A 25,673-nucleotide genomic window follows, 5' to 3' on the forward strand; every position below is an offset into this window, starting at 1 on the left:
GCAGAGTTCTGTGATAACACTATCAGAGCAGCCAGATCTTACCAAAGTATGATAGCTTCTTCCCCTTTATTTTTCACACTTCATTGCCCTTCCTTTGAGATGAATATAAACCCCAATAATTTTACCCAGCAGTCCAGAGATTAAAAAGATGGATACTGTTTAGTCAATGTGAGCCATAAATCACTGCCTTGGATGCCCATTATTAAAGCGTGGGATGAATACACCCAGCCTTCTTAAGTAAGTGATGATGACATTGTACCCATGCAGTCATTTCATTATAATAACACAGATGATATGCCATTAGCATCTCACCTTAATCGCATATTAATTTGCAATTAATTTTCTTTTCTTATTGAACAATCAACTTGCTAACGAGTCACAGTTTTATGAGGAATGGCTCAACAGTTTTGTAAAGGCTAGGACTGGGGAGTTTGTGTTGGCAAAATTCAGAAATCGGCATTAGAAAACATTGATGCCAAGCAGATTGTTTTAAGGGGATCATATTAAAAAGGTAAAAAAAAGGGAGGGTTTTCAGATAAAGACACTCTTTGGGATAAAATTAGACTTACTGAGAGAAAAGCAATAACTAAAAACTATAAAATCTTGTTACAATGGACTACAGAAACAGAGCAAGTTAAGGACTGTATGACAAAATGGGCATCTTATGTGAGGCATCCAATAAATATGGACGAATGGGAGAAGATGTGGAACCACAAGCTGAAATATACTTACTCATACGATCTCAAGGAGAATTGGTATAAAATGATGTACCAGTGGTATATGACTCCCCAGAAACTGGCAAAGTGCTACAAGAATGTAAAGGACCAATGTTGGAAATGTGAGAAACAGGCAGGCACATTCTTCCACATGTGGTGGGGATGTAAAAGGGCAAGAGATTATTGGAAAAAAATACATGAAATGATACAAAAAATCTTTAAAACAAACATTCAATTGAGACCGGAATATTTTTTATTAGGAATGACTGATATGAATTTCAACAAGAATCAAGAGATTCTATTCAACTATTTCGTAACTGCAGCCAGAATAGTATATGCAAAGAAATGGTAATCAATAGAAATACCAACTAAAGAAGAATGGATATTAAAAATAATGGATATAAAGAACATGGACATATTGACATATTACCTGAAGACCCATTATGGCAAACCAAAAAAAGAAACAGACTGGACATTATGGACAAATTATATAGAACAAGAAGAACTTTTTACAAAAACATAGTGTCGGAGTGGATTTATAATGATAAAAAACACAAAATTGTTCACTACCCAGAAGAAAAGACGGGTAGTACTCTTTCTTTTCTTTTTTTAAATTTTTTAAATTTTTAATTTTTAATTTTTTTTCTCTCCCATTCTACGATACCCTCCCTTTTCACTTTCTTTTCTTTATCTTTTATTGTTCTCACTCTTTCTATGTTCAAAACGATTAATAAAAATTATATATATACATATATATACATATATATATATATATATATATATATATATATATATATATATAGGTAAAGGTTTCCCCTGACGTTAAGTCCAGTCGTGACCGACTCTGGGGGTTGGTGCTCATCTCCATTTCTAAGCTGAAGAGCCGGTGTTGTCCGTAGACACCTCCAAGGACATGTGGCTGGCATGACTGCATGGAGCGCTGTTACCTTCCTACCAGAGCAGTACCTATTGACCTACTCACATTTGCATGTTTTCAAACTGCTAGTTGGCAGGAACTGGGGCTAACAGTGGGTGCTCATTTTGTTCCTGGGATTTGAACCTGGGACCTTTTGGTCCATAAGTTCAGCAGCTCAGCGCCATAACGCACTGTGCCACCAGGGTCCCCCGGGGATCATATTAGTATGGCTATATTGTGAGCCAGTGGCAGATTTTGTGTCAGTAGGATGGTGAATCTGCTTGAGTGTTGGTCCAAATCTTAAATGAGCTATCTGAAGTGTTGAATCATATTCCCAAAATGGCTTCAGCACTTTGGATATTTCCTTCGAAATATCCAAGGTACTGAATCCATGGAAGAGACCACTAGCCACTGATAAGCAGACATCAAGTGCTGTCGTGCAGCACTTGGAAAATGTTTTGTGTTGGACTACAACTCTTAGAATCCCACAGCCAGCCATGGCCAATAGCCATGCTTATTAGGGGACTCTGGGAGTTCTAGAAAAAAGATAGATGTGCTGTCAAGCAAATTTGTATTTTGTGCCTTTCCCTGGAATACACAACCCACCAAAAGTCATGACGAAAGCTGCTGTTCTAAGCACTCATGAGTATACGCAATAACAACATAAGATCTCATCAAGAATCCACTCATATAAGGTAACTGGACCTCTTACTGTACTGCAATTAACTTCAGTTATAGTCAATAGTGGAGAACAATATTAGATGAAATGCAATATTGTTCAGTAGGCGAGCCTTAAACTGTTTAGGTCTGGCTCATCTTTGTGATCGCATTTCCTACTATGAGCCTGTGCGGTCTGTGAGATCTGCTGGGGAGGCCCTCCTCTCGCTTACACCGCCGTCTCAAACGTGGTTGGTGGGGATGAGGGAGACGGCCTTCTCAGTGGTGGCTCCCAGGCTCTGGAACTCCCTCCCGATAGAAATTAGACTAGCCCCCACCATAGCCACATTCCATAAACATCTGAAATCCTGGCTATTTAAATGTGCATTTGATTAAATTGGCATAAATTGACAACTATTCCTTACCTCCACCTAGATCCAGTTACTGCACTTCTTCTGGTCCATTCAATAGAGGTTTATAAGATATTGCACACAGACAACATTTGCCTTGCCCCCAGTAGAATATGTTCACTGCTCCTGACTATTAGCTATTGGTTTTGAGTATGTTTTAATGTATTATATGTTTTATGATGTTATGTTTGTATTTTTTAAATGTATTTATGTGATTGTATTTTATTGTAGATTGCTGGGCTTGGTCCCGATGTGAGCTGCCCTGAGTCCCTTTGGGGTGATGGGGTAGGATATAAGAATACAGTTATTATTATTAAGTTGTTTTGCTCTCTGATGTAATTCAGCATTCTGCTTCAAACAGGAAAAAAAATCACATTTTGGGGATTTTTCAGAAGCAGGTAATGAAGCTGATGGCTTTTTCCTGTTGTTTCTTTCTAGAATCAAATATTCAGTGTTCTACTAGTCCATAGCCAATGGGTTAAACCCTTTGGAACTCCTTTGGAGCAGTGTTGGCACAATGGGTTAGACCCTTGTGAACTTGTGAACTGCTGACCTGAAGGTTCGAATCTGCAAGATGGGGTGAGCTCCCATCTGTCAGCTCTAACTTGCGGGGACATGAGAGAGGCTCCCCAGAACACATTTGGCCATCCCCTGGGCAATATCTCTGTAGACAGTCAATTCTCTCATACCAGAAGCAATCTCAAGACGCTTCTGACACAATTTTTAAAAGTCCATAACCAAGAAGTTTCATTCAGCTGTTTTCATTAATAACTAGCCATTGACCAATATTCTTTATTCATTTTTTCTATAAAAATACTAAGCTAGTCATCATTCATCTGTATGCTGCATTGAACCCTATCAGTTATGAATTCCATGTTAATGAAGTCCCATGGCATTGCTTTCAGTGGCATGGCATCACAACTGAAGGCTGTTTCGTGCCCACAATTTCAGAGAATGGAAAATGTAAAGGGGACACTTTTATTATTGACTAGCTGTGCCCGGCCACGCGTTGCTGTGGCGAAGTATGGTGGTATGGAAAATAAAGTATTGAGGAATTGGTGGTGTTGGATAAGTGAGACTCTACTGTATATTGATAATCTTATATTATCTGCTTAGAACCGGATTATATGAGGCCCCTTCACAGCTGTATAAAATGCACACTGAAGTGGATTATATGGTAGTGTGGACTCAAGATAATCCAGTGCAAAGCAGATAATATAAGATTATAAATGGGTTATATAGCTGTGTGGAAGGGCCTTGAGTCTACACTGCCATATAATCCAGTGCAAATTAGATAATCTGTGGAAGAAGCCTGAGGCCTAAGTCTTCCTGTCCCCTATGCTGAGTTGGTTGCTAGGAGACCAAGTGGGCAGAGATTAGTCCTCTAACTGGCAGCAATTGGATAAAAACAATTATTCCTTTCCCTCTGACTAGGACTTTATTTTTCTTTTCTTTTTGTTGTATCAACCTAGAGGCGTGGATGATGGGTTGTGTTGTCAAATTTCGAGGTTGCGGGGCCTGTAGTTTTGTTGTTTTGTTGGTCGCCGTGATGCCATCACTCATTTATATATATAAGATAAGGACAATTAAGTTCATGTCCTGGCATACTATATTCCCCCTTCCCCCAAGCCTACATTCTAAATTACATGAGGCAATGAGAGTGAATCTCCATTTTCATATCTTGGAGTGCCTCAACATAATATTGCTGCATAATATTGACATGATGGGAAGTAAAAACGATGGCTAAACTCAGCTCCCATGCTGCTGTCCATCGACGTCCACATCTGCATCAGGATAATTCTATCAAGACCTTCTGATGAAGGAAAAAGCCAAAGAAGAGGGTGTAGATACAAGAGGATATACAAAATTATGCTTGGTGTAGAGGAATTATACAGATGGAGGCTTCTCTCCATTGCTTGGTCCAGTATCAGAGAGTGACTCATCAGGAGACTTTCTCCTGACTCAACCCCTTTTTGGGAAAAGAGGCAATTTAGAAGTCTGTGCAGCAACTCCAAAGTAAATCAAAGATTTTCCCATGCAAGGGGAATCCTCCCTGGGCCAGATCAAGTGGCTTTTGTAAGGATCAAAGGGCAACTCAGCCAACCAACTGCAGTCTGCAAGATTGTAACTGATAGCAGTGTCTGGAGCAAGCCTTAAGCCAGACATTATGCAGGCCTCAAATGCACAGCACTTGTGGTTCAGTCATGTTCTGTTGGTGTGGTAGGACGGAGGCCTCTCTTGAGTAAGCAGAGACAGACAACAGCGCCAAATCAAGCTGCACTCTGTGGTAGGTCTAGCCACAAAGGGACTGGGCTGGATCTGCTAAAGCAATTTCTCTCCTATAACAGAAGACAGATTGGAATCTCTCTCCCTAGAGGACAGTGTGTTAAACCAGAGCTTCCCCTTAAGCTCAGCCCACCCTCCCTAACCAGCTGCAGCCTTAAGTTATTTGTTTGGTTGTTCACATTCTCAACACAAGGAGAGCTGGGTATCTTGTGACAGTGCGGGAAGTGCACAGCACTCAGACGGTTAAATGTCTCCTACTGCTGCAGTCTGACAAATATTTACCAAGGAATGAATTGCAACCAAATTGGTAGTGGGGCTTCCTTCAAAACAACTATCATTAGGACCACATTTTCAAGGGGGCCGGGCTGTGGCGCAGGCTGTTGAGCAGTTGCAATAAATCACTCTGACCATGAGGTGATGAGTTCGAGGCCAGCCCGTGGCGGGGTGAGCACCAGTCAATTAAAAATAAAAAAATAGCCCCTGCTTGTTGCTGACCTAGCAACCCGAAAGATAGTTGCATCTATCAAGTAGGAAGTTTAACTAATTTATGACCTGGAATGAGGAAGTGCCGTCAGAGTGGATGATGAAGCAGCTGCTCCCCCCTGTGGCCAGAATCGAACATCCCCTCAGAAGAAGGTTAAATTGCCTCTGCGTCTGTCTGTCTTGGTCTCTGTTTGATGTGTTTATGGGCATTGAATGTTTGCCCTATGTGTGTATAATGTGATCCGCCCTGAGTCCCCTTCGGGGTGAGAAGGGCGGAATATAAATACTGTAAATAAATTTATTTATTTTTATTTATTTACAGCTTTTATATTCCGCCCTTCTCACCCCGAAGGGGACTCAGGGCGGATCACATTGCACACATAAAGGCAAACATTCAATGCCATGAAATTAGAGACAGACGCAGGCTGCCCTCGAACTCATGACCTCTTGGTCAGAGTGATTTGTTGATTTGTTGCAGCTGGCTTGCTTTCCAGCCTGCGCCACAGCCCGGCTGGAATAAATAAATAAATAAATTATATTTGAAGATACTTTGTCTACAATTCTGGCCAAGGCACTGATGCTTGGCCTCAGTTCTTTGTTTCCACTGCAAGATACCGCTGAGCTGCTGAACTTGCTGACCAAAAGATCGGTGGTTCGAATCTGGGGAGCGGGGTGAACTCCCACTGTTAGCCCCAGCTTCTGCCAACCTAGCAGTTTGAAAATATGCAAATGTGAGTAGACCAATAGGAGAAGGTAACGGCGCACCATGCAGTCATGCTAGCCACATGACCTTGGAGGTATCTACAGGCAATGCTGGCTCTTTGGCTTAGAAATTGAAATGAGCACCAACCCCCAGAGTTGGACACGACTAGACTTGATGTCAAGGGAAAACCTTTACTATAAAGAATATGGGTTTAAAAAAAATCAGATCTTGGAATTTTAACTTTCTTTTTCAGAAAACCACAAAAGGAATTATGCTTGGTAGGGTGCTCTGTGGTGTCTGGGCTGTATGGCCATGTTCAAGCATTTTCTCCTGACGTATCACCTGCATCTGTGGCTGGCATCTTCAGAAGACCTGATGGTAGTCAAGCAAGTAGAATATATATACCTGTGGAATGTCCAGGGTGAGTAGAAAGAACCATTGTCTGATAAACTAGTGTGAAGGGTGCAATTAGCAAGCTTGGAAGTAGCCTGGCCTTTTTTCCCATTGGATTGTTTGTTGCCTGGGTGGTGTTCCTTTCTCACTGTCTTGATTCTAGTGTTTTTCAATACAGGTAGCCAAATTTTAATTGTTTTCAAGGTTTCTTCCTTTCTGTTGAAATTGTCTGTGTGCTTGTGGAATTCAATTGCTTCTCTGTATAGCAGTGGTTCTCAACCTGTGGGTCCCCAGGTGTTTTGGCTTACAACTCCCAGAAATCCCAGCCAATTTATTACCAGCTGTTGGGATTTCTGGGAGTTGAAGGCCAAAACAGCTGGGGACCCACAGGTTGAGAACCACTGCTGTATAGTCTGAAAATGTGGTTGTCCGCGTGGTCCAGATTTTCTGAGTTTTCAAATATTTATTTATTTACAGTATTTATATTCCGCCCTTCTCACCCCGAAGGGGACTCAGGGCGGATCACATTATACACACATAGGGCAAACATTCAATGCTCATAAACACATCAAACAGAGACCGAGACAGACAGACGCAGAGGCAATTTAACCTTCTTCTGAAGGGATGTTCAATTCTGGCCACAGGGGGGAGCAGCTGCTTCATCATCCACTCTGACGGCACTTCCTCATTCCAGGTCGTAAATTAGTTAAATTTGCCTCCCCATTTTTATAAGTGGTACCTTATTTCCTACTTGATAGATGCAACTATCTTTCGGGTTGCTAGGTCAGCAAAAAGCAGGGGCTATTTTTTATTTTTAATTGACGGGTGCTCAGCCCGCCATGGGCTGGCCTCGAATTCATGACCTCATGGTCAGAGTGATTTATTGCAGCTGCTCAACAGCTTGCGCCACAGCCCGGCCCCCAATATTCTGTTCCCATCTAGGTTTATCATGTGTTCTGCTATGGATGATTTTTCTGACCGAAGTAGTCTGCACTGCCTTTCAGGTTTTTTTAAATTTGTGTATGGGTGCTACGTTTAGTGATTCCTATGTGAACTGCTCTACTACATAGGAGTTTTCATTTTCTTTTTTGTACAATTGCTTCTCCCCTTCTCTCCCCCAACTATGAGAAAGCACCCAACCTAATAGGGTAGCACTATTTCACACAATGTGCTACTTTTTGTTGGCATAGTGCCTTGTTTATCTTCATTACATTGAAGTTCACAATGGTACGACAGCTGTACTAACTGGTGGCTCCTCTTTCAATAGGGCAGCATGGTCACTCTGGGTTTTGGTATAGATTTAAAAGGACATATTCAGGGCACTGAACTTATTTTAGGGACAATGCTCAACCTCTTTAATCACTCATTTAAATTTCAGAGTAAAACTACGTGGCTGGCATGAAAGCCAACAATTGCTCCAGAGAACCAGGTATGCAGAGTATGAATATTTTTACTCAAGAAGGAGGGGGTGCTCCTATTTTAGATTTCAGCATCCACCATTTAGATAATGACAAGGGATTGTGGGAATCATGGCAGGTCAATAACTTAGAAGGAGGATGACATTGGGCTCAGATTGCACTGACCTCAAACACTGACTGGCAGAAAGAGATTGCATCAGCAAGATCTTATGTCTCCAAAGTACTGTGATCTCTATATCATCCCTAAGACACAATATCCTTCTGTTGTGCGTATGTTTTTTTAATCTCCTTTTGCCATGCTTGTGTTGAAATCACTGCTTGTGACCTGGGCGAGCAGTATCTAGTGGGCACATATTGGCTATCAATAGGAACTTAGAATGATCAGTAACTTCACATTTAATTTCACACGAGAAGAGGTCTGCCTCTGGACATCTTCCACAAATGGGCAGCAGGACCATTATTTCAGGCAACTCTGCCAGCAAAGCAATGAAAAGATTTCAACCCTGCTCTAAACTGCTCTCCCTTGGGATCGCATGTTTATCCAGGAAAAGACCCCAGTGGGCTGCTCCTAAATTTGGGGCCCGGGCTGTGGCGCAGGCTGTTGATCAGCCAGCTGCAGCCAGCTGCAACAAATCACTCTGACCAAGAGGTCATGAGTTCGAGGTCAGCTCGGAGCCCCGCGTTTGTCTTTGTCTTTGTTCTATGTTAAGGCATTGAATGTTTGCCTTATACAGTAGAGTCTCACTTATCCAAGCTAAACGGGCCGGCAGAATGTTGGATAAGCGAATATGTTGGATAATGCTAATGCTATGTAGTAATTACTGTATTTATGAATTTAGCACCAAAATATCACGATATTTTGAAAACATTGACTACAAAAATGTGTTGGATAATCCAGAATGTTGGATAAGCGAGTGTTGGATAAGTGAGACTCTACTGTATGTGTAATATGATCCACCCTGAGTTCCCTTCGGGGTGAGAAGGGCGGAATATAAATACTGTAAATAAATAAATAAATAAATAAATTTATAGCCTTAAAAGATTAGACAAGAGATTGGGCATGTAAACAGAATTCTACCTATCTGAATGTCAAGATGGAACACTCAAGAAGGGATCCACAGAGGTTTGTAACCATGCTTTTTGCAATTTTTTTTTTCGTGTCAGGAGCAACCTGAGTCGCTTCTGGAGTGAGAGAATTGGCCGTCTGCAAGGACATTGCCCAGGGGACGCCCGGATGTTTTGATGTTTTACCATCCTTGTAGGAGGCTTCTCTCATGTCCCCACATGGAGCTGGAGCTGATAGAGGGAGCTCATCCGCACTCTCCCCGGGTGGGATTCGAACCTGGCAGCCTTCAGGTCAGCAACCCAACCTTCAAGTCACAAGGCTTTTATCCCCTAGGCCACCGGAGGCTCCCTTTTTGCAATGAGAGACACCTAAAGAATCACAAGATGTGTGTGTAATGTTGATGTGGGTAAAACTGAAACAGTACAGTCAGAAACTGAACACAAAGTTATTTTATTGTGTTTATTGATAATGCAATAACTCTGCATCAAGTGAGCTCACTCGTTCACAGCCAAGGACACACAAAGAATGGAGACCTTTATTCCTGCTGAAGTTGACAGTGTGAACTGCCTCCCTCATCCAGCACTGGGTGTGTCCAGAGCCAAAGGGAATGGTGTTAGAGACAAAACTAATATTTGTCTTTTATGCAACTTTGAGGCAGTGCAGATTTGCATGTGCACATTCACCTTTTCCCACTTGTGCAAGATTCCCTCAATTAGCTCTGTGGTTGGGAAACAGAGCACAAATAAGTAAATAATTCCTATAGCCTAGAGCAGGGCTACTAAGGGAGTGTGGTTTGGGGAGAATCTGAAAATCCCGGAGATCTATGTTTGGCCTATGGGCCAGCTTGACTCCCACCCATAACCTGGATAAATAACATGTACTCTGTTGCCATTTTTCCAATCTGATGTCAGTCAGTGGGGGAAAAAAATCAACAATGCTTCTTTTTAATTTTTTGAGGATGGTTTTGAAATTGTTTTCTTATTTCTTTCCTGTGCTTCAGATCCACCATAACGAATCTCTGAAAAGACAGAAAGATTCAACATGGCTCTAGTGTAGGATATGCTAACAAAAGCATACATGCAGAAACAAAATGCAAGTATTTTGGTCCCCATCACAACAGAATATGAAAAATTACTTAAAATTTGCAGCTCTCAGTCCACATTCTTCAGTTACCATTAGAGTTTCATTATACTTTTTTCTTACAATTCAGAAGTAAATGAGAGGATACTTTAAAAAAACTGTCAGAATGCTACAAGTTTCTGTCCTGGGATACAAACAACACCAACTATACCGACCACCATATCCTCTAATTGTTCTGATTCAACAGGGACAGTCATGATTAATCCTTTGTCATCACAATTTTTTGGCTACTTTTTAGATGTCGAAGCTCCTCATCCCTCCTCCTCCTTTTGTATTATGCCCTCAGATTTGTCCAAAGTGTTAAAGTAGTATTTCTACTCTATCCCTGCATACACTGACCATTTAGTGCAGTTTCATGCTGGTACTGAAGAAAGTGGTTTTGCTGTGTAAATTACATATCCTGGAACTAGTTGGAGACCCAGATGGTGATTACACAAACCACAGAGCACTGGTGCACATTAAGAGGCTTTCTTTCTCACACTTAATGGGAGTTTCTTATCTGGCCACCTCAGTTTGTAGCTCCAAACTGCATTAAACAGTGTAGATGGGGCCTCAGATCAGCAGGGGCAAAATCTTGCCTTTTTTCGTGGGCTCAGGCAAGAGCAAACTGCTGCAGCATCTCCTAGCTTGTGTTTCCTTCCTCATCAATCATTCTACCATCTTGACCATACTCTGATATTGCTTAGCCATGTTTCAAAGTTTTCATCTGTTAAATGTTGTAGGGGATGAACAACCACACACTGCAGCTATGAGAGTAAGAAAAAAAAACCTTGTTAGTTATATCACAAAGGCAGTTGTCACATTACAGTCATGACATAACTAAGTTGTGCTTTAAGGTAAAGGTAAAGGTTTCCCCCTGACACTAAGTCTAGTTGTGTCTGACTCTGGCGGTTGGTGCTCATCTCCATTTCTAAGCTGAAGAACCAGCATTGTCCATAGACATTTCCAAAGTCATGTGGCCAGCATGACTGCATGGAGCATCCTTACCTTCCTGTTGGAGTGATACCTATTGACCTACACACATTTGCATGTTTTTTAACTTCTAAGTTGGTAGAAGCTGTGGCTAACGGTGGGAGCTCACCCTGCTCCCTGGATTCAAACTGCTGAAGGGTTAGATGGCATGATCATAAAGTTTGCAGATGACACCAAACTGGGAGGGATAGCTAACGCTCCAGAAGACAGGAGTAGAATTCAAATGATCTTGACAGATTTGAGAGATGGGCCGAAACTAACAAAATGAAATTCAACAGGGACAAATGCAAGATACTTCACTTAGGCAGAAAAAATGAAATGCAAAGATACAGAATGGGGGACGATGCCTGGCTCGACAGCAGTATGTGTGAAAAAGACCTTGGAGTCCTTGTGGACAACAAGTTAAACATGAGCCTACAATGTGATGTGGCGGCGAAAAAAGCCAATGGGATTTTGCCTTGCATAAATAGGGGTATAGCGTCTAGATCCAGGGAAGTCATACTACCCCTCTATTCTGCCTTGGTCAGGCCACACCTGGAATACTGTGTCCAATTCTGGGCACCGCAGTTGAAGGGAGATGTTGACAAGTTGGGAAGCGTCCAGAGGAGGGCGACTAAAATGATCAAGGGTCTGGAGAATAAGCCCTGTGAGGAGCGGCTTAAATAACTGGGAAGAGAAGGCTGAGAGGAGACATGATAGCCCTGTACAAATATGTGAGGGGGAGTCATAGGGAGGAGGGAGCAAGCTTGTTTGCTGCTGCCCTACAGCAGAACAATGCAGAACAATGGCTTCAAACTACAGGAAAGGAGATTCCACCTGAACATCAGGAAGAACTTCCTCACTGTGAAAGCTGTTCGGTATTGGAACTTTCTCCCGCGGACAGTGGCGGAGGCTCCTTCTTTGGAGGCTTTTAAGCAGAGGCTGGATGGCCGCCTGTGAGGGGTGCTTTGAATGAGATTTTCCTGCTTCTTGCAGGGGACTGGACTAGATGGCCTGTGAGGTCTCTTCCAACTCTACGTTTCTATGATTCTATGATTCTATCCAGTTCAGCATCTCAGCAGTTTAATCCGCTGCACCACCAGTTTTGCTTTAGTCACGACAAAAAAAAAAATTGATTACAAATAGTTGTTTGTAGGCAATTCCATGCTTTGCTGCCCAAAAACAGATAGAAATCATTCAGGAAATGAGCAGAGGCTGAGAAGCTTCTGCTATCTATTAACACCAAGAGGGAGGGGACGTACATGATGTAAGAACACAGGCAGATCTCTATTTTCTCCCTTTAAATGTGGGAGGATATACAACAACATTAAGCAACCACTTAGAACAGAAAACACAGGCAAGTATCTGTTACATTTCTAGAACTTTCAGAACCCGATTAACTTCCTCTGAAGATTCCCTTTGTTAACAAGCCTGTTCTTGCGCAAAAAGTGTTAAGAGAGCTTTGGTGACCTCAAGAGTCAGAATGTTCCTTTTAATCTCTTCCACATTATGCAATCAAACGCCACATGTGACACCAAATCAAGCAGGACCGGCCCAATCTGGCATGTGATGATTAACTTGAGACGAGAGACACTGAAAGTAAAATATGACTAAAGAGGTTCGGTGTTGGAGGACTTTCAGATAAAAACCTTACTGAAATATTATGCGGGAGCATTAAGGGAGCCAAGCAAAATACAAGAACAATGTACCACATGTGTTTTTCTTGGATCTTGCATTTAATTCCCCAACAAGAATATCAGTAGCTATGCTTTTAAACTGCATTGGTTGATTTATTAAAATCTTTATACATTGCCTTTTGGGTAATCATCCTCAAAAATGATATTCAAAATCATTATACAAGCCTTTTTAAAAACCAAGATATTGAAAATCAATATCACCTATAAAATAAGCACCCATCACCCTTAAATAAGACCTACCACCTTAAAATAAGCAATAAAACCTCATTTATTGAGAGCAGTTAACAAAAACAAATGGGGGGATTCAAAAGGTTCCCCTTAAAACCAGCAGTAAAGGGGGGTGCACCTATTTCTGGATGGAAGGCATTCTCCAACTGTACGGCCAACACTGAGGGCCCTTCCAGACAGGCCCGATATCGCAGGATCTGATCCCAGGTTTTCTGTTTTAAACTGGATTATATGAGTCCACACTGCCAGGTTTTTCTTTCCGTGTCAGTAGCAACTTGAGAAACTGTAAGAAGAGACTGTCAGATAATCTGGGATAAACAGAACATTATTATTTATTTATTTATTTACAGCATTTATATTCCGCCCTTCTAACCCAGAAGGGGACTCAGAGCGGATCACATTACACATATAGGCAAACATTCAATGCCTTTTAACATAGAACAAAGACAAGACAAACATAGGCTCCGAGCGGGCCTTGAACTCATGACCTCCTGGTCAGAGTGATTCATTGCAGCTGGTTGCAGCTGGCTTGCTCTCCCACCTGTGCCACAGCCCGGGCCTGGTATCAGATCCGGAGATATAGGGCCTGTCCGGAAGGGTCTTAAGAAAATGTTGTCTCTGCTGTTTTATCAGCCTCAGCTATCATACGAAGGGGCAACAGAGAAGATGGAAATTGCTGGCTGGCTACCTATCTCCAAAGTGTCCTGAAATAACCTGGGTCCCATATTTGGAGTATAACAGGATTAAAATAAAATCTTATCACTCACTCAGAGTTATATCAGTGAAGGTGATCCTTCCAACACTCAGACCTTAAATTGTTTAAGGCAGGGGTAGGAATTGGGCATCCCCCAGAGGTCACTGGCAGGTCCCTCCCAACATTTCAGATCATTGGCCATGCTTTTATGGGCTGCTTTGGTGCTCCAACAACATCAGAGTCTACATTGGATATTATAAGAGATCAGTTGAGAAAAATTTTGGCAATCATTTTGGGACCGGGCTGTGGCGCAAGCTAGTGAGCAGCCTACTGCAATAAATCACTCTGACCATGAGGTCATGAGTTCAAGGCCAGCCCGTGGTGGGGTGAGCACCTGTCAATTAATTTTTTTTAAAAAAAATAGCCCCTGCTAGTTGCTGACCTAGCAACCTGAAAGATAGTTGCATCTATCAAGTAGGAAATAAGGTACCACTTATAAAAGTGGGGAGGCAAGTTTAACTAATTTACGACATTGGAATGAGGAAGTGCCATCAGAGTGGATGATGAAGCAGCTGCTCCCCCTTGTGGGCAGAATCGAACGTCCCCTCAGGAGAAGGTTAAATTGCCTCTGCGTCTGTCTGTCTCTGTCTCGGTTCGATGTGTTTATGGGCATTGAATGTTTGCCCTATGTGTATATAATGTGATCCGCCCTGAGTCCCCTTCAGGGTGAGAAGGGCGGAATATAAATACTGTAAATAAATAAATAAATCATTTTGTAAGATCATCCCTTATCAAAATTTTGGAAAAATATAAAAGAAATATATATGAAAAAATTCCGATGTGGATTTCTTCCCTAGAAGCAAGTCAAAGGAAAATTCTTGTTTGGGCAGAGTGGCCCAGATATAGCGAAATCTTGACAAAAAAGAATGATAGGTATCAGCTGAAAAATCAAGAAGATATAAAAAAGTTATACTGTAATTTATCATGGTTTTAGTATGCCCAAATCAAAAAACAATATGCAAAAGATAAACAAATTGGTTTCAATTAGACAGAGACATTTTGGGATAAAAGGCTTAGGAATGACAAAAATGACATAAAAAAAATCCATATAAAAATTGTTGGAATGATCTACGGAAACAGAAGAGGTCAAGAACTGTATGATAAAATGGGCAAAAAATATCAGCAAACAAATTAAGTTAGAAGAATGGGAACAAATTTGGAATAAAAAATTAAATTATACCTATGCATCTGACCTGAAAGAAAATTGGTTGAAAATAGGTGGTACATAACTCCAAAAAAATTAGGTACAATGTACCAAAATGCTAAAAATAGTTGCTGGAAGTGTAAACGCCATGTGGGCTCATATTATCATATCTGGTGGTTGTGCGAAGAAACTGTAAAATTTTGGAAAGCAATACATACAGAAATCCAAAGAATACTGAAGAAGACCTTCCCAATGAAGCTGGAATATTATCTTTTAGGAATAACCTACAAAGACACTGATTTTAACTTAAACGAAGACATTTTATTTACATATATGAATACAGCGGTAAGAATTGCATTTGCAAAATACTGGAAAACTCAGGAAATACCAAATATTGAACAATGGTTAGAGAAGCTGGAAGAGATACATGATATGGATATATTAACATTTTTGCTGAAACTGCACAGAGGAAAATCTGTAAAACAAACAGATTGGAAACAGTATTAAGAAAAAGAAGAAACAAATGGAAAACTAAAATATGTTAGACACTTATAATATCTGAACAAAACTATCCAGTAAGAGGGAACTAAAAGAGAACTTTGGCAAAAACAAACCCTTATTGGTGAAGATTGAAGACAGATGAAAAACTTTCTCCTCTCCTTCCCCTTTCCCCTCCCCTCTATACCCCTTACATTCCTCAATTCCCCCCCCCCATACCCTTCCCTTACCTCTTTACCCCCTCCCCTACTTTAAACCCTTTATCAATCCCCCTCCTTATGCTACCTCCCTCCCTATTTCCATGCCTCTTTTTTATATTTTGCAAAACTGTTCAATAATAAAAAAGAAGCTAGGACTTTAATTCAGGGGACTCCAAACGAAGCCCTGTGAGCCCTCCGAGGTCATTTTCCCGACCCCTGCCCCAAACTTTAGGTTTAGGGTTGTCCTAAATCTAAAAGGAAGACACAACAACAACAATCTTAATTAACTAGACTATCCCATCAGCCAACAGCAGGCTCACAGTTCCCATTGAAATACTGGTAAGTTTATGTTGGTTAAAATTGTTCTTTATTTTAAATATTGCATTGTTCTTTAATGAGTTTTTTGCACGACAAATAAGGTAAGTGCAGTGTGCATAGGAATTCATTTTTTTTCAAATTATAGTCTGGACCTCCAACAGTCTGACGTACCATGAACTGGCCCTCTGCTTAAAAACTTTTAGGATCCCTGCTTTAAATTGTCTCTGAAAAAAAACCCCAACACCCATGTTTTTTTAACTGGTATGGCAGACCCATTGATGTTATTTAGCTCTAGCTAACTCAGGATTCTTGCGAGAATAGAAGAAAGGGGGTGTTATCCTGAGTTCTCTGAGGAAAGGATGGGATAAAAATAAATCAAGAGATCCTTGTGGCATAAAGGTATATTTAAAGTGGGGAAGATAGCCCTCAGAGTCGTCGTCGTCTTCTTCTTCTTCTTCTTCTTCTTCTTTGTCTTCTTCTTCTTCTTTGTTGTCTTCTTCTTATTATTATTCTTATTCTTCTTATTATTATTATCATCCCACTTCATCTCCCCAAAAGGGCAATGTTGGTCCCTTTGGGTATTCGTAAGTTTCCAGGTAAGAATGAAACCATTGCAGCCAACAGGTACAAATATGGTGCCAGTCCCTGACATACTGGGAAAAATGCTGTTCCCCAACATCAGAAAGCCTGAGAAGCACTGTCCTAAAGTAAGCACACCTCATGACATCTTTTCTTGGCTGTGGCTTCTTAACATGTGGCCTGGTTTAAAGAAAACTAAGCAGCTGGAATGTTGCCAGTTGTTGTATGGACAATGAGAAATAGAGTAATCAACGCATAAGGTTTATATATTTTGATTAATATGAAGGTAGGGTGGCAGCAGAGACCAAACTATATATATTTACAGTAAAAAAAGGAGTTAAAGCCTAAGGAATGATTTTGAGACTAATAGCAACAGTATTCTGGGCCCACTATAATTCAACATTTTTATAAATGACTTGGTTGAAGGAATAGAGGACATGTTAATCAAATTTGCAATTACACCAAACTGAGGAAGGGAGCTAATACCTTAGAAGACAGGATTCAAGATGACTTTAACAGATTGGAGAACTAGGCCAGTACTAACAAAATGAATTTCAACAAGGATAATATAAAGCACTGCATTTAGGCAGGAAAATTCAAATGCACAAATATAGGCTGCATGACAGCTGCTTGACAGCAGTACATGTGAAAAAGATCTGGAGGTCTTTAGTAAACCACAAGCTAAACATGAGCCTGCAGTGTAATGTGCCAGAAAAATAAGCCAATGTAATTTTAGGTTGCATCAACAGATCAAGGAAAGTAATAGTATTGCCTTATTCTACCGTGGTCAAACCTCACCTGTGATATTGTTTCCAATTTTATGCACCACAGTTTAAGAAGAATATTGAAATTTTAGAACTTGTCTAGAGGAGGACCACCAAGATGGCAAAATGTCTGGACATCAAACCAAGTGGGGAATGGTTGAAGGAGTTTGGTATGTCCGACCTGAACAAGTGAGATGTGGTAGTCATATGGAAATGGCATGAAAGAAGGAAGCTTTTTGTTGGCTTCAGAGGATAGGACCTGAATAATTGAATACAAATTTCTGGGAAGGAACGTTTAAGCATTAGGAAGAACCTCCTAATGGTAAGAACTGCTTGACAGTGGGATCAACTACTTTCATTGCAGGATACAAAGCCACTACTTTAACTGTGGATTTCTGCACTGGTGATAGGATGGACTAGATGGCTCTTAGGATCGCTTCCATCTTTGCCTTTCTGTAACCATAATAAGAAGCCTTCCTTTGAGATTGTATTTCCAGTATCAAACAGTAACACAGTAAACATCCTGTTTACAGTTAAAGTTATCCACATGAAGTATGGTAACCTTTGAATCACTGTTTCAAAAAATGAATTCAATTCCAACAACATTTATAGAAAACATGATTGCAAACGTTTTAAGCTCTGCAGACCAGAGCTTAAACTACCAAATTGAAATACAAAGCCCTTCATGATGGCTGCTGGAGTAACTGCACTCTTCCTTTTTCCTTGATTGTTTATTTTTGTCTCTACTACTATTTCTTTAACCTTTATTTCTGCTTCTGCTTCTGTCCTGCAACTGCAGTTTGATGTACAAGGATGTAGTAGAAATAAACTCCTTATCACTAAAAATGGCAATTGAAGGGAAGGCTTTTTGAAGCTCCCATTTTGGAAAAAAAACTATTTTATTTTCTTTTTATTTTAGAATTTTTGCTGCACGCACAATTCTTTGTTTTTGTTTCAATTTGGTAGCCATCTTCTCTTTTTCCCCCTTAGCTTTATGGACTTATTGGGAGGCAGAGGAAGCAGAAGATGTGGTTTAGGTCAGCCAAATGAGTATCAATCTGACTGACACAACTGATTGCAAGGCATCTCAATTTGTAGGGGAAATGAACTGTATAATCTGAGATATTGTTTGTTCTAAAAATGCTACAACAGACCTGCAAAACTGGCTATCACATCAGGGATGGCCCTTAATGAGAAGAAGGGGTGGGTCTATAATAGGGTTGTGCTTTCGGGGTTAACTTTGACCCGTTTTCTGTTCCAGCTTTCGGTGGGGCCCCCAATCCATTTTTTGGGAGCCTCCCAAAATCGGGATGGCAGATACCTGTTTTGGCTTTGGGGTGCCGAAAGATCCATTTTCTAATGGCCCATTATGGGGGGGGGGGGTCCTAGGCTCTCCCATCATTTTAGGCATTTAAGCTGTTTTACTCTAAAGGAGAAGGAGCCCCGGTGGCGAAGTGTGTTAAAGCACTGAGCTGCTGAACTTGCAGACCGAAAGGTCCCAGGTTCAAACCCCGGGAGCGGCATGAGCAGCCGCTGTTAACTCCAGCTTCTGCCAACCTAGCAGTTCGAAAACATGCCAATGTGAGTAGATCAATAGGTACCGCTCCGGCGGGAAGGTAACGACGCTCCATGCAGTCATGCCGGCCACATGACCTTGGAGGTGTCTACGGACAACTCCGGCTCTTTGGCTTAGAAATGGAGATGAGCACCAACTCCCAGAGTCAGACATGACTGGACTTAACGTCAGGGGAAACCTTTACCTTTTACCTACTCTAAAGGAGAGGTGGTCAGCTTAAAGCAGGTGCGTGCTTTAAGGAGGCTTCTCACCTGTTTCTACTCTAGTGGAGGCACTTGGCTGCAGGCAGGCATGGGTGCTGGTCCTGCATGCCACACACACAGACTCTCAAGGCAAAGAGACAAGTTCTGATTAGGTTGGCTCCTTTATTGCCCATCTTCCACTAGGAATTGAAAACTTGGATGTTCCGGTTCGCGTTTGAGTGAGTAAGCCCATCAGACATGCATTATTATATGTACAGCACTTTATCACTGGTCCTCATTCTATATGTTTTAGCACTTTAATGGAACTGTTCCCTTGTTCTTTCCCTATTTACCCTGATTTTACCTATGGATCTTTCGGAGCTCTTGCACTAGTCACCCTCTGCTGTATGTAGTAATCGACGCTCAGGTTTTCAAAGTAACTGTTATGTTGTTTATACCTTGTTATATTGTTTTAAGTTACTGTTTTAATTACTGTTGCATGTAAGTAATTTTATGTAAGTAAGGAGCCCCGGTGGCAAAGTGTGTTAAAGCGCTGAGCTGCTGAACTTGCAGACCGAAAGGTGCCAGGTTCAAATCCTGGGAGTGGAGTGAGCGCCCTCTGTTAGCTCCAGCTTCCGCCAACCTAGCAGTGTGAAAACATGCCAATGTGAGTATATCAATAGGTACCGCTCCGACGGGGAGGTAACGGCGCTCCATGCAGTCATGCCGGCCACATGACCTTGGAGGTGTCTACGGACAACGCCGGCTCTTCGGCTTAGAAATGGAGATGAGCACCAACCCCCAGAGTCAGACATGACTGGACTTAACGTCAGGGGAAACCTTTACCTTTACCTTATGTAATGTTATGTTGTTGTTTTTGGGCTTGTCCCTGTTTAAGCCTCCCCAATTCTGATTTTCTTGCTCTAGAAGAGGTGCTCGGCTGCAGGCAGGTGCCTACTCTGGGCCTGCACACCACACACACACACACACACTCCAAGGCAAGGAGGCATAGAGTGCCACGTGCTCGCGAAAGCAGAGGAGGAGCCAATGATCGGCCCCCTCTTGCTTTCATGTTGAGCTAATTTTTGGGGGGAGGGGGGAACGACTTCCCATTACATGTTCCCGAAGGTAATGAAAGTACAAAAGAATGGATGAAATGAAGGAAACCGGGTTCTGCTCACAACTCTAGTCTTTAATATATAAAATGTAATTTTAAACCCAAAGCCTTGTAATAATGAAACAGTTGTTCCTATAGGCAAAACTGGCCAATTCTGTCCCCCCCCCTTCCAATAAATCGCTTGCAGTTGCAACGGCTAATCTATACAGCTGATGCTTCTGAATGATATCTATCTTCATTTGCTTCATTTTTATTCTGGCAACTTCAATCTCAAACACTGCCAGTGGTTTAATTCTTCACTGGCACATCTTAAAATAATGATTATTGGCTATTAACAGAGAGACTTGAGAATATTTATACATCAACAACATAGTTGGCACAGTGTAGTGGTCCAGAGATTCAAGCTACAAATCTTTCCTCTTCCGTTGGCACTCTTAGACAAGCTGCTGCTTCCTGAATCTGTCAAAATTATGGGAATGTTGGACTTACTTATTTAAAACAATTAAAGACAAAAATTGCTCACAAACAATGAAAAAGAGACAGTCCTTGTCTTAAGGCTTATCATCCAAAACAGGGGTTCTCAAACATTAGTACCACAGATATTTTCTACTTCTACTCCCAGCTCAGCTCATGGTCAGTGGTTCCCGGAACTGACCTTCAAAATACTCGGGGGATTAATGTTTGAGAATCACTTATCTAAGAGGAAGTATACAAAAAGAAAAGGTATTGGAAGGAACAGAGTAGGTTGAAGGTTGGGGGACATTCTCAGGTACCAATTTGTAATATTACAAATTTATCAGAAAGACCATGAGAAAAGAAACAGGGATAATTGTATCCATCAGTAGAGAAAAGAAGGAAGGTCTTGGAACAAGATGTTAAATGGTGGTGAGGAATGTATGACTTCTCAGGTGTTTCTGGATTTGCAAGTCCCAACTTCAATTATTATTAATTTGCAAATGCATTTTGTCTATAGGCAGCCTTCTCAATAGCAATCAGTTACCTATCTAAGGTAAGGTAAAGGTTTCCCCTGACGTTGAGTCCAGTCATGTCTGACTCTGGGGGTTGGTGCTCATCTCCATTTCTAAGCCGAAGAGCTGGAGTTGTCCGTAGACACCTCCAAGGTCATGTGGCCGACATGACTGCATGGAGCACCGTTACCTTCCCGCTGGAGCAGTACCTATTGATCTACTCACACTGGCATGTTTTCGAACTGCTAGGTTGGCAGGAGCTGGAGCTAACAGGCTTGTCCATGGTGGTGCACGCTCTCGTTACATCTAGGATAGACTACTACAATGTGCTCTATGTGGAGTTGCCTCAGAAGCTTCAAATAGTCCAATGAGAGGCAGCCAGGTTAATAACTGGGGCAGCGTATAGGGAGCACACAACTCCCATGTTGCGTCAGCTCCATTGGCTGCCAGTTAACGACTGAGCACAAATCAAAGTGCTAGCTTTGGCCTATAAAGCCCTAAACAGCCCTGGACCAGTTTACTTATCCAAACCCATCTTCCTCTAAGAACTACCACGGAGATTAAGATCTTCCGGGGAGGCCCTGCTCTTGGTCCCGCCACCGTCACAGGCATGATTGGCACGGACGAGAGACAGGGCCTTCTCAATGATTGCCCCTTGGCTATGGAACACCCTCCGTGGTGAAATTAGACCAGCCCCCTTCCTCCTGTCCTTCAGAAAGATAGTAAAGACCTGGCTGTGGAACCAAGCCTTTGGGGCAGTGCAATAATGGCAGCAATAAGAAATTTAACTCTGCTGACCAGATCCAGTATGGCTAACTTATGACAGTTTTAAATAATGTTTTTAATGTGAAGATAACTGATTTTATTGTTTAAGTATATTTATGATTTATTTTATGTTCCGGCATTGAATGTTTGCTGTATACATGTTGTGCTCTGCCCTGAATTCCCTTTGGGGTGAGAAGGGCAGAATATAAATTACAGTAGAGTCTCACTTATCCAACATAAATGAGCCAGCAGAACGTTTGATAAGTGAATATGTTGGATAATAAGGAGGAATTAAGGAAAAGCCTATTAAACATAAAATTAGATTATGATTTTACAAATTAAGCACCAAAACATCATGTTATACAATAAATTTGACAGAAAAAGTAGTTCAATACGCAGTAATGCTATGTAGTAATTACTGTATTTATGATTTTAGCACCAAAACATCACAATATATTGAAAACATTGACTACAAAAAAATTAACTACTAAAAGGCAGACTGTGTTGGATAATCCAGAATGTTGGATAAGCGGATGTTGGATAAGTGAGACTCTACTTTGTATGTATGTATGTATATGTGTGTGTGTGTGTGTGTGTGTGTATATATATATATATATATAAATATATAGATAGATAAAAATAAACATATTATTAACTAGTTAACAGCCTAGCTTCTTGACCAGTCAATCTCATTTCCTTTTATCTTCCCAGCCAACATCACACTACATTCCAATACTCCCCCCATCATTCATATGTTTATATACTTTCCTTAAATTTGGAAAACCTCTGTTCTCCTGCCTTTAACCCCCCCCCCCGACCATATTTAAACCTGAATGTACCACTTCAAAACATGCTCACAAGTACAGTAGAGTCTCACTTATCCAAGCCTCACTTATCCAAGCCTCTGGATAATCCAAGCCATTTTTGTAGTCAATGTTTTCAATATATTGTGATATTTTGGTGCTAAATTCATAAATACAGTAATTACAACATAACATTACTGCATATTGAACTACTTTTTCTGTCAAATTTGTTGTATAACATAAAGTTTAGGTGCTTAATTTGTAAAATCATAACCTACTTTGATGTTTAATAGGCTTTTCCTTAATCCCTCCTTATTATCCAAGATATTCGATAATCCAAGCTTCTGCCGGCCTGTTTAGTTTGGATAAGTGAGACTCTACTGTATTGCATTTCTATTATTTTCATACATGCATGGTCTGTTGTTAAAGGTCTGCTCACAGGCACTTTGCTCTATGCATCTGAAGAAGTAGACATTACAAAAGCTTATGCTACCAAGCTTGTTTTCTCAGTTATCCTTGAATGTGTTACAATGTCCTTTTACATATCGATATTCCAGACCAACACAGATATGTCTTTGCAATGAGTAATCTGTAAAACATTCACCTGATACAATTGTTTGAATTTTCCTCTGAATTTCCCAGTTGCATTTAGCAGGGATGCCTTTCAGCATGTTTCTGTTGATGTTCTTTGCTGACAAATGCCTATGATTTGTGGTGGCTCTTAACCCTGAGAGGCATGGACAGTGTCCTTGGGGATAGGAGATATGTGTGTGTACCCTCACCCTTGTCCCTTAAGAATAATTTAAGCTTCCAGAACAGGTTTGCCTAGGAAGGTCCCTTGAGGGTGAGGGTGGCTTCTTCTCTCCTGAAAGAGATGTTAAGAGACCCTTCCTGAAGAAATCATATTTGAAGGGGAGAAGTGTTTAGTACCATGTAAGATCTTGCTTATGTTCATGGTTGCCTTTCATCTCAGCTCTGTGAATTAAAATACAAATAGACATAATTGTTATTACACCAATTTTCATATTGGGCAGGAGGCTACTGCTGAAGTGGAGACTAAGAAAGGCTGGTATTTACAAGTCCTCCATGTTATTAGAGCTTCAAATAGACTTCATTCCACATACTCATTATAGTGTAATTTACACTAACTGATTATAATGATCGTTGCACTGTTCTTGGTACTGCTTATTACATTTCCATTTCTTTGGTTACTTTTTAAATAATAACCTGATAACAGACTGGATTAAAAGTTGCAAACCTTCTGTCGAAAGGTCTCTAAAAATATTCTTCAAAATTAACTTTCCAGAATAACTAGAAAGCACTATGTGTTACATCTACAATGTGACTTATTCCTATTCATTATGTTATTTTTGAAATGTAATATAATTACACATTAGTCACAAAAGAAAAGTATCCTCACTCTGCTGTAACTTGATCAATTTTGAATGACCATGTGGTATACTTTATCAGGTGTGTTATTTGGGCCAACAAATTGGGACTAGTAGTTTTAATTTTCATAGAAACAGAAGGCTGAAAAAGCAAGATAACATTACAATAACATTATCAGTAACTAAACTGAGCCTCCCTATTCAGGCCAATTATTCCTTTAAATATAAGCAACTGTGGAGGGGGGGGGGGGAGGGGTAGCAGAGTGGACTATTTCTAGAGAAAGCCCAAGAAATTTGAGACAAAGAAATGCTAGATTTCTATGCATGATTATGCAGAACTATGCCCGATTGTATTAGTGAGGCTTGCTCACTAATATATTGCTTTACAATTAGAGTCTAAGCTATTCTGAATAACCACAGGCAAACGCTTCAATGCAAATAAGTTATACACAATTACAAATTACACTTCATTATGATCACAGATCAGACACAAGAAAAACAGTTGTGAAGCAATAGGAAATCAGTAGAAACCCCATAATGGGATTTGCTCAGCATACTTCTGGTAGAACAAGCTAAATTAGAAAACTTGGCAACCTTAAGAACAGATTCTATGGAAAAATATGGAAGAAGATGTGAGGTGCAAAACTGATGATGTCTTCCTGGGCATCTCTTCAAAGCTAATCTATTCATTGGAAATCAATATTCTTACAACACAGTCAGTATTATAGCAGAACTTTCTTTACTATGTTGACCATGCCTGACTGACAAAGGCACTCTGCATAAGGAATTCATAAGTATCTTCCCTCCAGTAAAGCAAAAGGCAAGATACTAAAATAGGCCAAGTCAAAAGCTTTGGGATATTTAGGAATATCCAGAACATGAAGTAAATCAACTGGAGCAAAACTCTTGCTATGGTTGCGATAACATTTGATTCTAGTTCTGTCATCCTGCAAAATGATGCCCCAGACCTATTGTTTAATTGTTTCTGTAGCTCTAGAGACTATGGCCCCTTCCACACAGCTGAATAAAATCCCACATTATCTCCTTTGAACTGGAATATAAGGCAGTATGGACTCATGGCAACTTCCAGACAGGCCCTATATCCCAGGATCTGATCCCAGGTTTTCTGTTTATCCCATATTACCTGGCAGTGGGGACTCATATAATCCAGTTTAAAACAGAAAACCTGGGATCAGATCCTGGGATATATGATCTGTTTATAAGGGCCCTCAGATAACCCAGTTCAAAGCAGATATTGTGGGATTTTCTGCCTTGATATTCTGGGATATAGGGCTGTGTGAAAGAGCCCTACCAAACACTAACAAAGAAGACCCATATTTTTTCTAACTTCTTAATAGACTGTTGCTGACTTGACACCCAAAAGACTCAAGCCAATTTTCCTACATTTAGCTAATTTACCTCCAAAAAATTGCTATTGCTTCCCAGTCCTGGTTGATGGATGTATTAAAGATTAGTATATATACAAATGGAAACACTGTATGGAAGATCTATAGAAAACAGATGAAAACCTGACACAATCAATCAAGTGACAA

At 40.8% G+C, this 25,673-nt stretch overlaps 1 long non-coding RNA gene across 3 annotated transcripts in view; it reads right to left on the reverse strand.

Annotated features, from left to right (window-relative positions):
* Positions 1–9,482: 9,482 nt before the first annotated feature.
* LOC103280927 (uncharacterized) overlaps positions 9,483–25,673 on the reverse strand; it is an 86,970-nt gene continuing 70,779 nt past the window's right edge. For 2 of the 3 annotated variants that reach the window (XR_010004506.1, XR_010004504.1), the window contains one exon: positions 9,483–10,934. This is a non-coding gene — a long non-coding RNA (uncharacterized LOC103280927). The remainder of the gene's footprint in view (positions 10,935–25,673) is intronic. The other variant, XR_010004505.1, reaches the window with a different exon arrangement.

Source organism: Anolis carolinensis, chromosome 3, assembly GCF_035594765.1.
Source record: "Anolis carolinensis isolate JA03-04 chromosome 3, rAnoCar3.1.pri, whole genome shotgun sequence".
Taxonomy (NCBI): domain Eukaryota; kingdom Metazoa; phylum Chordata; class Lepidosauria; order Squamata; family Dactyloidae; genus Anolis; species Anolis carolinensis.